General features: G+C 39.8%; 1 protein-coding gene across 2 annotated transcripts in view; it reads right to left on the bottom strand.

The window, feature by feature from the left end:
• Positions 1 to 4,796, bottom strand: part of LOC109414761 (neuropeptide F receptor-like) — a 115,354-nt gene extending 110,558 nt beyond the window's left edge. For both annotated transcript variants that reach the window (XR_009996570.1, XM_062847028.1), the window contains exon 1: positions 3,814 to 4,796. The gene's annotated coding sequence lies outside the window, so the exon portion shown is untranslated. The remainder of the gene's footprint in view (positions 1 to 3,813) is intronic.
• Between the last annotated feature and the right edge of the window lie 11,522 nt (positions 4,797 to 16,318).

The raw sequence follows: 16,318 nt of genomic DNA, 5'->3' as shown, positions 1-16,318 counted from the left end.
ACGCTTGTAAATATCGCCTTCGCTAGCGGAACCCACCTTAGCCAGAGAGTGTGCTTTCTCATTACCCGAAATTGAGCAATGTGAAGGGACCCAATGCACTCAAGTCTTGGCGTATTCCATTCAGGAAGTAAGCTGAGTGCTTCATCAGTTTTATTGACCTAACAGCTTCCAGAGAGCTTAGACTGTCGGTAAAAATGAAGTAGTGCTCAGGTGGAAGAGTGCTAACGTACTCTAAGGTGTAGTATATAGCCGCTAGCTCAGCAACGTATACCGAACAGGGTTTTTTAGGCATGGCGGCGCTATGAAAATCGTTGTAGACACCAAAACCAGTCGAATCATTTGTCTTTGAACCAGCTGTGAAGAACTGTTTGCCCCCGCCTATATGCCCGAATAAAGTTGATTCGCTTTTTGCACTTTTGTATCAGATGCACAATACGCTTCCCCCAGGTGCATTTAGAGCCGAACCAGACGCCGAGATATTGAGAAGACATGCTATGAGTGATTGTCTTACCCATCTGATGCAAAGCAAGCAAAGCAAAGATAATCGTACACATCGTAGTTGCTACTCCGTGATTGATCAGAACAATCGAAGTTGCACAGAGAACCATTGAATGTGGAAGCATGGGACTAGCTAAACCATTCTCAATGTGCACAATTTGAAAGTTCAACATTTGAAAGTTAATAACGGCGCCGGTCACGTCCTTACGGTCATCGGGAAAGGGAAGGGATGTTAGTTCGACAACCGTTGCTACTAGAAACCGTAGAATCCACAGCATCCCCACAGTTGTCACGGAAAGCAGTATTTGTTAGTAGGGTAAGGTAGGGTGTGAAACTGGGAGTCACCTATGGTAGGTGATATGATCCACACCACTGGCACTGGTTATATGGAAATACGCGTTGCGATAATCGTAGAACAAGCACAATTCCGATTTCATCGATCAATCGTAACATAAAATAAAAACACGATATATTTCCACAATACTCACTACACAGCAATGCACCCGCGTCCTTCAAAACCATCCGCGCAAACGCCTCATTTTACTCGTGCAGAACCGAACTATACATACTTGACCCTAAATATTTGTCACTTGTTTTTTTTTCACGCAAATCACCTAACTTGGCCGCTTGAAAGTCAACTGAAGATGCTTGAAAACAACGTTGAATCTTCCGTACACTGTAATGCCATAACGATCTTGATAATATTGAACGACTTACTGAGTCATACTTGCGATTACTGTAGTTAAATTGTGTTCATACTACAAGAAATGTTTTTTTTAAACACATGTGTGTATTTGCGTCGTTTTCAAAGTATTGGATGAGCAACATATTTTCAATTAAGTATTCATATCACTTGAAGAAAAATTTAATAAACTTGATGCGTCGCTATGAGTTATATACATTCTACTTGGAGTATGCGTAAAATAAACTTTCAGGCTTAGACAGCTATTTACGTATTATGTGTTCGAACGAAAGTAGTCTCGTGTGATGGTTGTTATCAGAAGTTGAGGTAATTTGGCCATTTGTGTACGATATTTCTAAATTATTGAGAGCTTGAATTATTTTCTTCTAACATTTTCATTGCTTTAATATCAAGTCAAGTCAAAAAAGAGCTGCAGGATAAATTTGTAGATATAACTTGTTGAATTAGTGTAGTGGCAGCCCCCTGGTAGAATAAGTAATAATATTGAACGGGTAATCCCCCGGCTGATGCGAAGTCAAATGTCAGTTGAGTGACTGCTTAAGTGTATGTGTATGAGTAAGAGGACGACGAACCATTATGCAGATGATAAATGTGTATTATTGTTTATATTTAGTCCGTACTACTCAGTGTTTGTGAATAGATGTTGTCGGGAACGCAATCATAGTTTGAAATTAATTTGATTATTCACGAAAATCCCGGGACGTGTTTCGGTCGGTCGGTTCGATTGTGAGACCGTACGCTGGGATTCCAACATAACTGGACTTTATGAGTCCCCATTGGCAATATTACCTCGACTCTTTCTAGGATATAAAGAAAAAAATCAGAATGATCTCACCCAGATCCATCTCGTCGGATGACCACACCCCCGCCTTGACTCCATTAATAATTGTCTGCACCGAAGACAACACAAGTTTACAAAATAAAACGAAAGTCGTGAACTTCTGTCAACGATCAAAATTTTTGAAGCACAATTTAGCACTGATTTCGAAATCGTGCTTCAAAAAATTTTAAGTAGAGCAGTTTTTGAGTTTTAGCTCAATATCAAGGTTTAAAACTTTTAAAAATATTTAATTTTTTAAAATTCAAATACCTTGCGTTTTGTTCAGCCAATTTCAAATCTTTTTCCATAAATTAAAAGCTCAATACAATACCATTCGATCATCTGAATGCAGGTTTTGCGTCAGATTGATGAAATTCAAGATATTGGCGAGTTTTAGGGACGATCTCCTTAAATTTTAGCCAAATTTCCAAAAATATATGAAGATATGTATTTTTTAGAATAAGAAAAAAACAATCTAAAAATTCTCTCTCAACGTTTATTTGACATATCATATGTAGGCGAGTTACAGTAAAAAAATCAGCTCATTTGGAGCATTGATTATGGAGAATGAGATGTGTGAAGTGAGCGACGTTGCTTAAAAATAGAACAAAAATCGATTTCAAATCATCAACCTTGTATGAAAAGTCGAAAAAATTTCCGCTCTACTGGAATTTTTTTCCTTCGCGTTTTCAAACTCAGGGCATGATTCTACACCAAAAATGATCATCAGCTTATCGAGTTCAAAAATGCTGTAAACTAGTGCAATAGACCGTTGGCTACCAAATGTACATTAAATTTTATTCAGTTTCCGCTTCGGACAATGCTATCCGAGAGCCTCATCGCAACTACCCGTGATAGCGTCACTTTTCCGCTTTTCCCACCAAATAATTCGGCCCGACTGAGCTCCCCATCACAACTACCCAGCGATCGCGTCACTAGTGATTGTCTCACTCATCAGATGGAGCGGAAACTTAGCCGGTTTGTGTTTTTTAGAAAAGACAACCATCTCAGTTTTCTCCGGAGAGAATTCGATAACCAGCTTGAGAGCCCAAGTAGACAAATTGTCCCAAGTATCCTGTAGTGGTCCTTGCAGATCGGCAGCTATTGATCCCGTCACAGAAACAACACAGTCATCCGCAAGCTGTCTTAAGGACAAACGTCTTAAAATCCCGTTTGAGCAGCGCTTCAGAACTTCAGACGCACAAATCTCAAGAAGCAAGCTTCAAACATCTGTGATTTATATTATTCTGCTCTTGCTCACTTGTAATGAGCTTAAAATAAAAAGATTAGGTGCGCTGGTTTTATTACGAAGAGATTTGTGCGCTCAAAATCGTGAGTAGGTGCTAAAGTCGACTATTGTGGCGACCATTTTGGGATTCTAACAAGTCTGTCCTTAACGTGCAATTTTCTATGAGATAATCACCTAGGTCTCTGACACAAAAAATGTAAAGAAAAGGGCTTAGACATGAACCCTGGGGGAGACCCATGTAACTAATTCGTGAAACTGTCAAGTCGCCATGAGCAAAACTCATCTGCTTCTCAAACAGCAAATTATACAAAAACTTGATCAAAATTGGTGAAGGGCCACTTTCGTGTAGTTTGTCGGAAAGAACATCGACACAAACTGAATCAAAAGCCCCCGTAAAAATGAACTGGAGGATTATTCACATTTTTATTTTTTAAGAAATCTTGAACACTTTTCCGGCGTCGGGCAGAAAAAAAGTTCCTTGAAAACATTTTTACCCAACCGAAACGTTATCTAAATGTTTGATTTAATTTTATCAAAACTCACCTTTGCATACCGTTTGCAACAAGTCCGAAGCACTTTACAAGAGTTTAACTGAATCTATCGAGATGTTCTAATAATCTTCCACTAGGATGCTTAAAAACCGTGTTGAATAATGTAATGAGCTATTTTTATGACTTCATTCAAACTTGGCATCACTTGTACCATCCCAGCATCAACGAAACAAGAAGTTAATATAATTCACTTTGCAGATGAGAAATTTAATATATCACGATGGCACTCATTCACACGTTGAAAGGATCCTCTTGACACGGTATTCCATTAAAGGATCATGTTGCAATAAACCTCCACACTTTTCACCGAACGCGGATACATCCTTTCGATGTGATCATAAATGGCACAAGATTGTGAAATTCCGGGGGGGTATATACAATACACTCTTCTTGTTTAATTTATCCATTAACTCCACGAGACAAAATTTCAATGAAATTCATTGCATGTCCTGAACGACAGCCCAATAAGAGTGCTGATATCATGCTTCATCATAGCCGAATTCAATCAACGCGTTCACTCCGTAATCCAAGATTTTCCGGTTTATCCTCCGTAAGCCTTCGTTTTCCACAGTTAGCACAATCGCATATATCAATCACGACCACACAATTAGGTTTTCCTGTTGTAACCGTATTACATTCAGAACCGATACACTTATATTCCCTTCAGCTAGGCAGACTGTTTCCATCCAAACTGTTAAAACGCCAGTTTAACCGAATTCCAGGCGAGATCAGACAACACATCCGAACCGGGCGGAAGCAAGCGTGACACTGAACTTTGGTCGTTCCGTGCCATCAGTAGACTAAGCAGTCCCATCCCCGGAAAGGACATTTCACTTGTTGATGCTGGAAAATTCAGCTTCTGCCCGGTAGCACCAACCACCGGCGGCCGAAGCGCCGTTTGTTTTGACCTGCGCCTTCGTGGATGCGCACTGGCACGTGGTTCCACCACAACTCTCAATCAGTTCGCCGGAGATAAACGTGCATTTGTAGCTCCGGGAACCAAAACATATGGCCCGGCCCGACGTGCTTGGCAATCGAGAATGAAATATACTGTTAGATACGACACTGCACTGTACTGTCTGTCTATCTGTCTGGTTATCCGTCACGCCCGCCGGCCGCCGCTGTTAGATGTGCCATTTCTCCAGATAGCTTAGAGCGGATTTCTGCGGCAAAGCTTCATCCACCATAATCGCCGCTTCCGGGAACTCGAAATGGGGAGCTCCTGCGCTTCTGATGTGATTCAAATTGACTATGGTGCGATTAACCGTTAGCCGGTTATAACAGGAAGTAGCACCCTCTGTGGAATCAGTTCAACTGCACATGTTATTCCGCTAAATGAAAAAAAAAAAACCGTGTCAAAGCCGTTGAACCGCACGTGTGACACGCGGAATAGTTCACACGATGATAGTGCAGTTTGTTCTCTGCCGACAAAGGTTGGCACACAACAGTTATAAATGGCTTCACTTTAGAGATTAGTAGCCCCGTTGAACGTGTTTAGTTCATGATATGGCTGTTCCATTTGTCTGGACATAAATTTATGAGTAGGTAGCTTTGAATTGCACTGTGCCGTACCTACAAATTGCCCCTGAAACACCCTGGATCGCCTCTATAAGACCCCTTGACTCCGGGCCCCCACAAAATCTTACTTCCCGAAAATGTGAAACAATAAAATTTTGGAAGGATGTATATGATGTGAACATATGTGGTCACAAATAAATTATTCAAGAAATTTTGAAACTTTAAGATAAATTTTACGTTGTCGTGATTTTTTTTTTTTCAACAAATCCGATAAGTTTAAAGATTTTCATACATTTTCATCAAATTCATTTATTATTTGTGATATTATGACGAACCAATGAGCACAGTGACAAAAGAGAATGAAATTTGTTTCGGCCTAATTGAAAAGATTATAGCTAACTGTCTAGTGACTTACAGAAACTTCCTCAAAACATGATAACAATATTTCATTTGAATAAATAAATCAGTTTTCTGCAATTGCACAAGATGTTTTAACAACGGTCCTGGTAAAAATCTTCGTCTGAGTTCTGGAAAATTTCCAAAACTGTGTAAAATGGAGAGCCAAAAAGTTCCGGCTGAATATTCGTGTTTATTTCTGTACTAGAGAAACTCTAGCAAGCCCAAGAAATACATACCGAAACTCTTCAAAATAATCCGCATAAAAGGATTATTTCGAAGAGTTTCGGTCTGTATTTTTATAGTTCTTAAGAGATTTGATTTCTGAATTAGGCATATAATGTTGGTGAACTTCTGACAAAACACATAGGAAATTGGAGAAGAAATTTGTGGAAAAATATTAATAGATCATGAAAAAATATAAAAGGTTCTTCATTTTTTTCATTCGGCTTAAAAAGCGTCTAGATCTCCACCAAAAATTTTCTTCAAATTTCTCAAAAAATCAAAAAGAAGCAAATTGAAGTCAGAAGCTCCGTCAGGAACTCACTACAGATTATCGCTGAAATTTCACAAATAGTTACTATATTATAACTATATTAGAATATAGTAAATATATTAGAAGTTATTTTTTTTTAATAGCTCTACAAAATTTCCATAAAGTTTTACCAGAAGTTGATTTCAGAATTTTGTCAAAAATTCTTTTGGGAGGTCGCTAAAAACTGCTCTAACTGAGGATTGCGCTAGAAACAATTTTGAAAGCTTACGCAAAAACTACCCCAGCAATTGCATCATAAATTAACTCAAAAATTCTCAAAGATCTCTACTATAAATTCTTCTTCAAATTTCTCTGTCTTTCTGTCTGAGTTAAAAAATTTATGCCACCAGCACACTCGCTACAAAAAATGTTTTTACTTTACGTAATGTAAAATGTTTTTATACTTTACGTAATTTCTTGTATCATTGTTTTTACACTAGAATCAAATCTGAATATTACTTATGAATGGGTAGCAATTTTTTGTAATACATATGATTCAAAATCTTCCACAACGACAATAGTTCATTTTGTTTGATTTTTTCACGATTTTTTCCATTCTTTATAAGCAAAAATAATTCCTTTAGAAAGAGGGTCCCCACAACACTGTGGCCCCGGGCCCTTACATTTGTAAATCCGGCTCTGTATGCGGTCGACCCCTGGAGCCCTGTTCGATTTCATGCAACGGATGGCTGTTTCTATCTCCTGTACTGATGGAGCTTCTGTGTTGAAACGGGTAATGCGTCGAACCCTTGGCGGATGATGCTGAGGTGTTGATGGCGTGACCGACACATAAAAAGGTTTCCAAAGTGCTCGAACCAGCGTTTGGTCAGCAGGGTCGGTCAGTAACTGTCCAGACGTGTCTTTCGCGGGCATCGTAGCATTCATCTTGGTTCCGCTAAGGCGACGTGAAACATCGTATAGTAGAGACGAATGGGAGTTCGCCCACGCACTCGTATCCCGTCTACATGAGCGTTTCACATCCTTCTCGAGAGCCAAATAGCGCTGACGGGCTACGGCTTTGGCTCCTCGTGTTTTCGCTCGCTTTATCGCAGATTTGGCGTTCCGTCGCTCCTCTATCTTCTTCCTCTATCTTCTTCTTGTCATCTGTGATCCACTGCTTTCTCCGAGTGCGTAGCTCAGCCACATTATTCTCGCTGGTGACGATGAAGGCGTTCTTGATGGCGCTCCATTGATCTTCTACGTTTCCACCTTCCGGAATGTCCGCAGCACGGTTCTCTAGTTCCTCGACAAAGGACTTTTTCACTGCATCGTCTTCCAGACGGTGTGTGTTGAACCGCGTGGCGCCCGATTTTCTCCTCCTATCGATGGATCCTAGTAATGCACAATCGGATCTCGCCGATTAGGAGATAATGGTCGGGCGCAATATCGGCACTACGTTTGTTCCGCCTATCAGGAAGGCTCCGTCTCCATTTACGGTTGATGCAAATGTGGTCGATTTGACGCCATCACGAGAAACCCATGTCACTTTGTGCACTGATCGATGGGGGGAAAGAGCGAACTCCCAATCACCAAGTCATTGTTGCCACAAAAATCTGCAAACAGCTCTCCGTTCTCGCTCATTTCTCCGAGACCATGACATCCCATGACGTGCTCATAGTACGAATTGTCGGAAGCAACCTTCGCGTTGAAGTCGTACATGAGATCTAGATGTCACCTTTCGGAAACATATACACGACCGCATTCAGTTGGCTGAAGAAGTTTCCTTTGTCTTGCATTTCGGCGGCATCGGTTGGCCCGTAACATTGGATCATGGTAAGGTTTCGAACCCGTGCTCTGAATCTGACTGCAATTATCCTCTCATTAATAGGCTCCCACTTCATGAGTGTGGCGTGGACGTGAGCGCTGAGCAGAAAATCACATCCACGATAACGAGGAGCGTGTTCACCGCGTAGGCCAGAGTATGGCAGAATTTGACCCAATGCCAATCTGTGTTCTCCAAAGTTCGGCCAACGGACTTCACTCAGACCCAGGGTCTTAAACTCCATACGGTATGCTTCATTGGCTAGTTGTGTCAGTTTACCCTGCTGGGCTAGGGTTAATACATTACAAGTTCCAATTTTTGCCCGTTGTTTCACGCTAAAAGTCGTTGCCGTTCGTAATATTTCATTTTCGATTTCTGTAACGGTTTTTGGGTTTCGGGATCAAAAGGGTGGTTGGCCTATGGTCCCCTATCCATCGTGATGGGGCTGCCACCTTAGGTACATATTTAGCCACTGGATGCCAGAACAGACGCTCTTTGAGCCGTACCTCCTCGGTGAACAGACGCTCGGGACAATCTAGCTGAACTCAGAAGAACAACAGTGCCCAGGATACACTACCAACTAAGCACACAACTCTTTACTGGCGGTCTTAGTCATCGCTTGACCCGTGGAAACATGAGGTAGGAACTTGTGAGGACCAGAGCTATGTTGGACGCTCTTCGTTTATCGGCTCAACGTTTTGAAGCCGAACAGAGTGCAGCGCTGACGGTATTTCCAATTTAGCGTCTATATATGTACTGCGAACGCCGTTGAAAATATCCTACCCGATATCGGCAGGAAATTTCTCCCGTATCACTCCTTCAACTTTCCCGTAGTTTCCTAGCGTGGGGTGTGAACATAGATTAGTGACATTCCCCTTGGGTGTCCTTGCCCTAGCAAGCGCCGGTGACAGCAAGCAGCATGACGAGGTGCACTGAGCGAAAAATTCACTTAGATTCTACTAGAAATCTAAAGTAGATTTTTTCCATCCAACTTAACATTTAAAACCTAAATCGACACTGATTCTTCAATAGGGCCTAACTGACATTTTCGATTTCTCTTCATCGATCCTCTCTTTGTGTTATTACGGAAAGTGTATTAAGTTTTCCAAAGATTTTTTGAATCAAATGCGAAGACGACGACTACACCTTGCTCTAGAAACAAAAAGAATAATGATTTTGATTGTTTTGATCAAGTTATTAACGAAAGAGAGAGTCGACGAAGAAAAATCATTGTCGAAATGATTAGTTAGTAAAAATTTTCTACTGAATAAATCCAATAAACTTTAAGTGACATTTTTCACTACCAAATCATATAAATTCAAAACAATTTTTTAGTAGAATTATTCTAGTTTTTGCTATTATTAATTCCGATTGGCCTATACTTAAAAATTTGGTTTGTCTCCGTGCCATCGCAGACCACCAAAATGGTTTCCTTGAAAAAGAGGAAACACCTAAAATCACAGAACATATTGCCATTATCACATTGATGCATGGTTCGTTAGTGATGTGTGACAACAACATGCTTCTATTTTGCATACTATCTGCTGCAATAAATTCCACTTGAAAACCATATACAATTTATAATACGATACAGTGCGAAATTTCCAAAAACTTTTCTATGGAGTTTCACTATGTTTTCAAGCGGGTTTCACTTGATTCATGTAAATCTACTGAAAAATTAATTTTCGAACAGTTACTTGACTTTTTCCAGTGAAATTTAAAAGTAATTTCCTCTCAGTGTGTGCAATGTGATGCTTTGTGGAGTGGAGCTTTGGCGGAACAAGTCGCCTGCATCGCGAGGTGCCCTATCATGCCAAGTGATTCTACAGTAGTTTGCTAAAATGACTGGGAATGGATTGTTCACCTAGTACTAGCGATATTTCTTTATCGGGTAGCTCCGGAGGCAGTAGTTGTTGAGTTGCTCAAGGACTGACAGATGCTGATCCGTTTGATCCGGGACTTCACACATAGGTGGCGCTAGTGAGCATGTAAGTATTAAGTATATGATCACATTTATATCAAGATCCTGATCACATAGAAATTTGATGTCTTTGGCAAAGTTGTTTATTGGGCTAAATATTTACTAATGATGGACCGGTTGTTTGAAAATTCCACATAGATGACGCAACTAATCGTGCAAATTTTGTATTTCATCTATCTCATGATCCTGAGCACCTCTGGCAAAGTTGTTGGGTCAAGACTTACAATAAAAAGTTACAGCTTGTTGAAAATTTTCTAGCACATAATTGAAATTTGCCTGAACATGCAAATTTGCAACTAGCGCCACCTAGTGGTAGAAACTCGAATAAAACAATAATTCAAATGAAAGCCCTTGATCTACCACACAACTTTGCCGAAGACACAATATATTCAAATAATCATGATCCTGAGATATGTAAAAATTGAAATACGTTTGCACTCTAGCGCCGCCTAGCGTAGGAATTTCGAATCATACGTATCATCATCTGTAAGTCCTTTCGAGCAAACAACTTTGCCGAAGACACCAAAGCTCCATGTAATATTTAGTGAGTTGGTGTCTTCGGCAAAGTTATTCACCTGCTCAAGAACTTTTCGATGATGAACAGTATGATTCGTAATTCTACCGCTAGGCGGCGCTAGAGTAAAAACAAATTTTAAATTTTACATATTTCAAAATCCTGATTATTTATAAATATGGTGTCTTCGGCAAAGTTGTTCAAAAGATCAAGGACTTTCAGTTGAATTATTATTTGGTTGAAGTTTCTGTCATTAGGTGGCGCTAGTAGGAAATTTGCAAAAACATAGAAATTTTAATTATTAGCTAGACAATTTCAATCAAGCTGTAACTTCTTATTAAGTGTCCCAAAAAATATCAAATTTTGACTGCAAGTTTCCCAACTAGTTAGCTATAACTGGTACAAATTTAGGCTTGATGGATTAACTCTACGTGAAGTTGAAGTGTTTCTAGTAAAATACTCCTTATTTCACTGCAGTTCATTAAACTACCCGAGCAGAGAAGAATATCAAAATAATAAAATGGAATCACAAAACCTGTTTTTATATCTTAGTTTGTTATTATTAGCTTATTGAGGTATTACCGTTCCATAACATGTTTTGTTGGACAATCTTATTTTGTTATGATCGTGCTATTGGTATATTTTCTTTAAATTACATTTCAATAACATGTTTTGTTTAAGCATAAGTTCAGCTATTATTGTGTCATTGAGATTGTACAAATATTTGATCATTATTAGCACAAGAATAAGAAGCTTTGCAATCAAACTACACCATTCAAGATTAACGTTGTCCACAGCATTTCACGAGGGACTGATGGGAAAATTTTATTTTCTCATCAGTTTCTCTTCCTCTCCTTTTCGACATTACATTCTAAATGTAACAGAAGCATTTTGATAAGTATACTTGTTTTTTTTTTCAGTTTCAGTTGGATACGAGTGCGTATATAGAAAGTGCAATAGAGTGTTAGCTATTTTATTTTATTTTTTTTTTTTTGATCAGCTGGATCCAGGATAAACTATATATTTTGGACAAAAATGTCATAAAAGTAGTCACGTTCACTGCATCAAGGCCACTTTGATTTTGATATTATTTTACAACTTATTTTGTTTTTTGATTGTTATTAATAACTTATTCATTTCAAAATTTGTTATTGAAATATTTTACAAATTCGCTATTATTAAGTTGTTATTAAAAACAACAAAACGTGTTATTTAACTGGTCTTCCAGGAACATTTTTTGTTATGATTTTTGTTGTTTTGCCGCTTATGTCAGACAAGTTCATAACATGATATGTTATGCAGATAACATGAAAATAACTCTATACGTTGCTCAGTTATTTTGTCAAAATAACATATTTTATTATGCTGTTGCTATTCCCTTCTGCTCGGGTACTATATCTTACGGTTAAGTTAACTAAATTGAATGAAATTTTGAGAATGTATGACTTATACATTGGTCTTTGATTATCATTAGACTTGACTCAAATATGTCTGAAGGGAAAAAAGTTACATCTTGTTGAATATATTTTTAGAAATTCTTTTAATTTGCAACCTATTGCAAATTTGTAACTAGCGCCTGAGATGAAATTTTGCATTAATTGGTACAAAATACTGTAAGCCCTTAACTTACCAAACATTATCTTTCTAAGTAACCAGTGTCCTGAGAAATTGAAAAACTAAAATTTAAAGGCTCGCTAACGCCACATATTAGTGGAATTTTGAATCAAACGGTCCATTCAATGTTAGTCCTTGACTAGCGTACAAGCATGGGAAAACTCATATCATTCACTCACCCGAATGCCGGCGATTCAAAATAGCCAAAAGAACGCCAACAACCCAATACTGAGTGAGAGCACGGGGCACCATGAACGAACGCAACACGAACGGCTCGCCACCGACGCCACCGAAGCGAATCAGGAGAGAAACAAATAGAGTGTGAAATGAATCAGCTAGGATCGGTGTATACGGAAAGAACGTTCGCTCTCTCAACTACCGAGTGGCATTCAGCTGATTGAATCAAAACGCGCTCACTGTTTCAATTCCCAGTACTGAATGCTGCCACTGAACGCTGAGTGAACGTTCCAAAACGAATGCTCTCGCACCCGATTCAGTATGCAAACATTCGTTCAATATTGGTTCGTTCGTCTACGGCACACAGATTCAGTTGCGATTCATTCGGCCGTCGTTACTTGCGTCGCCCGGTGCTCGGCGATTGAAGAGAAAGGGCAATGAATGTGGAAAGATTTTGCTTGGCTGGGGGACAAGCACACTCGCATCAGATTGTGCGTGGTTATGAGTGAGGGATGCGCAAATAAATGAATGATTTTTTCCCATCCTTGCTAGCGTAACAGTATTGCCGAACACACCAATACTCTAAGTATTCAAAACCCTGAGATATATGGGTAAGAAATTGTGTCAGTGTTATGTCTGCTTGTCTCTGATATTTTAAGATGTGATGTATCTTAGCTTTATTTGAGATCCACTGGTATGCTTTTGATTCATCAAAATATTGGAACAGTCTCCTGTGAACACTCTACGTGTGCACTGAGTGGTTTTTTTTTTCTTTTTTTGAGTGCGTGCAGAAATTGTGCACTGGGATTATGACTTGCTGGTTCTCACTGCTCTCACGCAGGAGTCTAGTCATCCGCACACAAACTCTGCATGAGAGCAATTTTATGTTTTTAATTGTGCGTTTTCCTCTCATTATTAGAATGTTGTACTACATGAGATACAAATTGCATGCTCACTGACGCCACCTATGAGCAAAATTCAGAGTAAAACGACTCATCATTTATAAGTTCTTGCAACTTATTTGCAGAATCTTATTTTTTTCTAAATAATCGGAATTCTGGTGTATAAATGATTCAAAATGTGTATGCTCATTAGCGTTATCTAGTGACAGATGTTCGATTCAAGCGATACATTATCTGTAAATTCTTGACCTACCAAACATCTTTGCTAAAGATAGTAGAGACGATAAGAGAGTTATTAGGATCCTGGGATATTTGAAGTATAAAATTGGCATACTCAGTAGCGCCACCTATGTGTGGATTTCCGATACAAATTTTGCATCATCTGTAAGTTCTTCACATATGAAACAACTTTGCCGAACACATTTTTATATGATCAGGATATGGAGATATAAGAGATGTACATTTAGAGTGCTCACAAGCGCCACCTATGTGTGGAGTTTCAAATCAAACGGCCCATCATCTGGAAGTACTTGGAGCCTCGTAGCCGTGCGGTTAGAGTCACCAAGCTTCTAATCGCACCGCGCTATTGGGTGAGGGTTCGATTCCCGCTCCGGGCGATGAAACTTTTCGTGAGAATAGTTTCTTCTCCGTATCCACTGGTGCATGCTCTGTGTGTCCTTGTCTAGTGTTAAGTTTCATTTCAGTCTGTGCAGCCTTTGGCTGAAGACGGTGTCTGCGTCTTTTTTTTACTTGACCAACACAGCAACTTTCTCGAAGACGTCATCTTTCTAAGTGATAAGGATCCAGTGACATATTATGACATACAAAATGTACATGCACACTAGCACCACCTAGTGGTGGAATTTCAAATCAATCGATCCATTATCTGTAAACACTGACTTACTGAGCATCTTTCCCGAAGACGTGACGCGTCTACAAGCTCTGGATCTTCCGATAATTTCGTTCTAAGACATTATATTACTAAATTGTTAATTCCAAATAGCGCCATCTAGTGGGGAAATTTTGAATTAACCAATTCACCGCCGGATGGCGCTTGACCTACCGAATAAATTTGACGAAGACATGAATATTCTAAAACAACAGAATACAAAGATATAGAGAATTTAATTTGGGGTCCAAATGGACCCCAGGTATACAAAATCGCCCGGTTCAACTTTGACATGGAATGAAAATCAAAGTATGCCATGAAATTAACTTTTTGTTTTGCTTAAATAATAGAACTAGGTCTAGTTTGAAGGTATTGCAAAAATAAAGTCAATATGTTTTACCAAACTTGTTTGTCATTACTCCAAAGATGCCTGGGAGGCCGGGGCCCGTGGCGTAGTTGGTCACACGTTCGCTTCATATGCGGATGGTCATGGGTTTGATTCCCAGCCCCGGCACTTGCAATTTTTCGTCAGTTGCTTTTCCCCCGACAGCAACTGACACTGACCCTCTTCTGAGCCCCATGGCTCAAACGGACCCGGATACCTGGACATCAGCGAACTGCTACTCATAATGGACCCCCAATCGGACTGGAAAGGAACAACGGCCATCCATCATCATCCTTGTGCTCATCATTCTACTAGGTATAAAGTAGAAGAAAGTGAAAGCAGCAGAAAGGCAACCTGTTCGATAAAGTAGAATAGAATCTAGGCGCTGTACAAAATGTAAGTGCAGCTGTCAATTGAAATTGCTCACGTAGTGCCCCAGTGGACAGTGGAGTGTAAATTAGGTTAAGTGATTAAGAATAAAAAAAAAAGATGCCTGGGGTCCAAATGGACCGTTTTGCAGGTTTGGTACATTTGAGACGTATTCAGAAGGTTTCAATGACTTTCAAGCGCGTTACAAGACTTCTCTGGGGCGTTTAACTGATGTTTTAGCAGTCTAATTGGGTCTAATAGCGTTGTTGGGGCTTTTCAGGGGTGTATCAAAGGGTTTTAAGGGAGATTGAGGGGGCTTTGCTGGGTTTCGATAGGTATTTCAGTAAATTTCAAGGGGTCCTCAGGGGGTTACAGGGGTAATCCGGAGCATTTCAGGACAACTCAAAGATTTTCAAGGGGTCTCGGGGGCTCATAGACGTTTCAAAAAGTCATATGGGGTTTACAGATGCGGCCTTCAGCTGAATCCTTCTGAGTTGCTCTGAAATGTCCCTGCAGCCACTTAAAAGTAACTGGAAATGCTTTGAACCCCTTGAAACAGATCTGGTACCCTTCTGAAACGAGCATGGAAACATATAAAACACACTGTAAAACACCTACAAATGTCGCTTATTTTCTCATACCAATAGGGTATCGGTTCCTTCACTATCGGTGCCGAAATCGCGTTGTTTTCGAATAGGATGCTAAGCAGTAAATTAACCATTAAGCGTTGCACATATCGGCCTAATTAGTTTCGCCGAAACACTATGTTCTGACACATGACAGTATCTTATCTTGTACGCCGAATTCAGAAGGGTGATATCTCTAAAATTGGCACACTAGTCTGTGCCCTTTCTTGTAGATATGAGGACATCCAAGCAGCTGATGAATAATCTTTCCCCCTGCCAAATCTTTAGAAGAATGTGGTGAATTGATTAGTTCAGCTGCTCACCTTCATTGCTACCCTTTAACAATTCTTCAAAGTGCTCCTTCCATTTAGTCAGTAAGTTTCTTTCTGGGATATTGCACATGGCATGTACTGACGCAGGTTGGTGCCTTATACCACTGACATAAAACCATCGCATATCGTTCCGATCCACGTTTTCCACAGCAATGGCACTCTTTTTGTGTTGCCGTTTCTTCTGTTCTGCTCTTGTCGTCCTGTAGAGCTCTCTGGTAATCTGGGTACTGTCCACTATCATTCGGCCGGCTTGTTTGGCTCCCGATCGATTTAGAAATGTTTTCCGAATTCCAGGACCTAGCGATTTATTGTGCTTGCCAGGCAATAAATAAATTTATTTAATGGTAAGGAATACCCTTCAATTAATAACTATAGACAGAGGCACTCGAACGATACTACACTGAAGAGTGGCAGGCCGAATTCCAGTGAGAACATAGAGAGAAAGAAAGAAAAGCATGCCTGGTTGTTTCCATGATATGACAAATTGGCTACCGGAA

This window comes from Aedes albopictus, chromosome 1 (genome assembly GCF_035046485.1).
Source record: "Aedes albopictus strain Foshan chromosome 1, AalbF5, whole genome shotgun sequence".
Taxonomy (NCBI): domain Eukaryota; kingdom Metazoa; phylum Arthropoda; class Insecta; order Diptera; family Culicidae; genus Aedes; species Aedes albopictus.
Note: the sequence above shows the minus strand (reverse complement) of the source record. Positions and strands in the feature narration are given on the sequence as shown.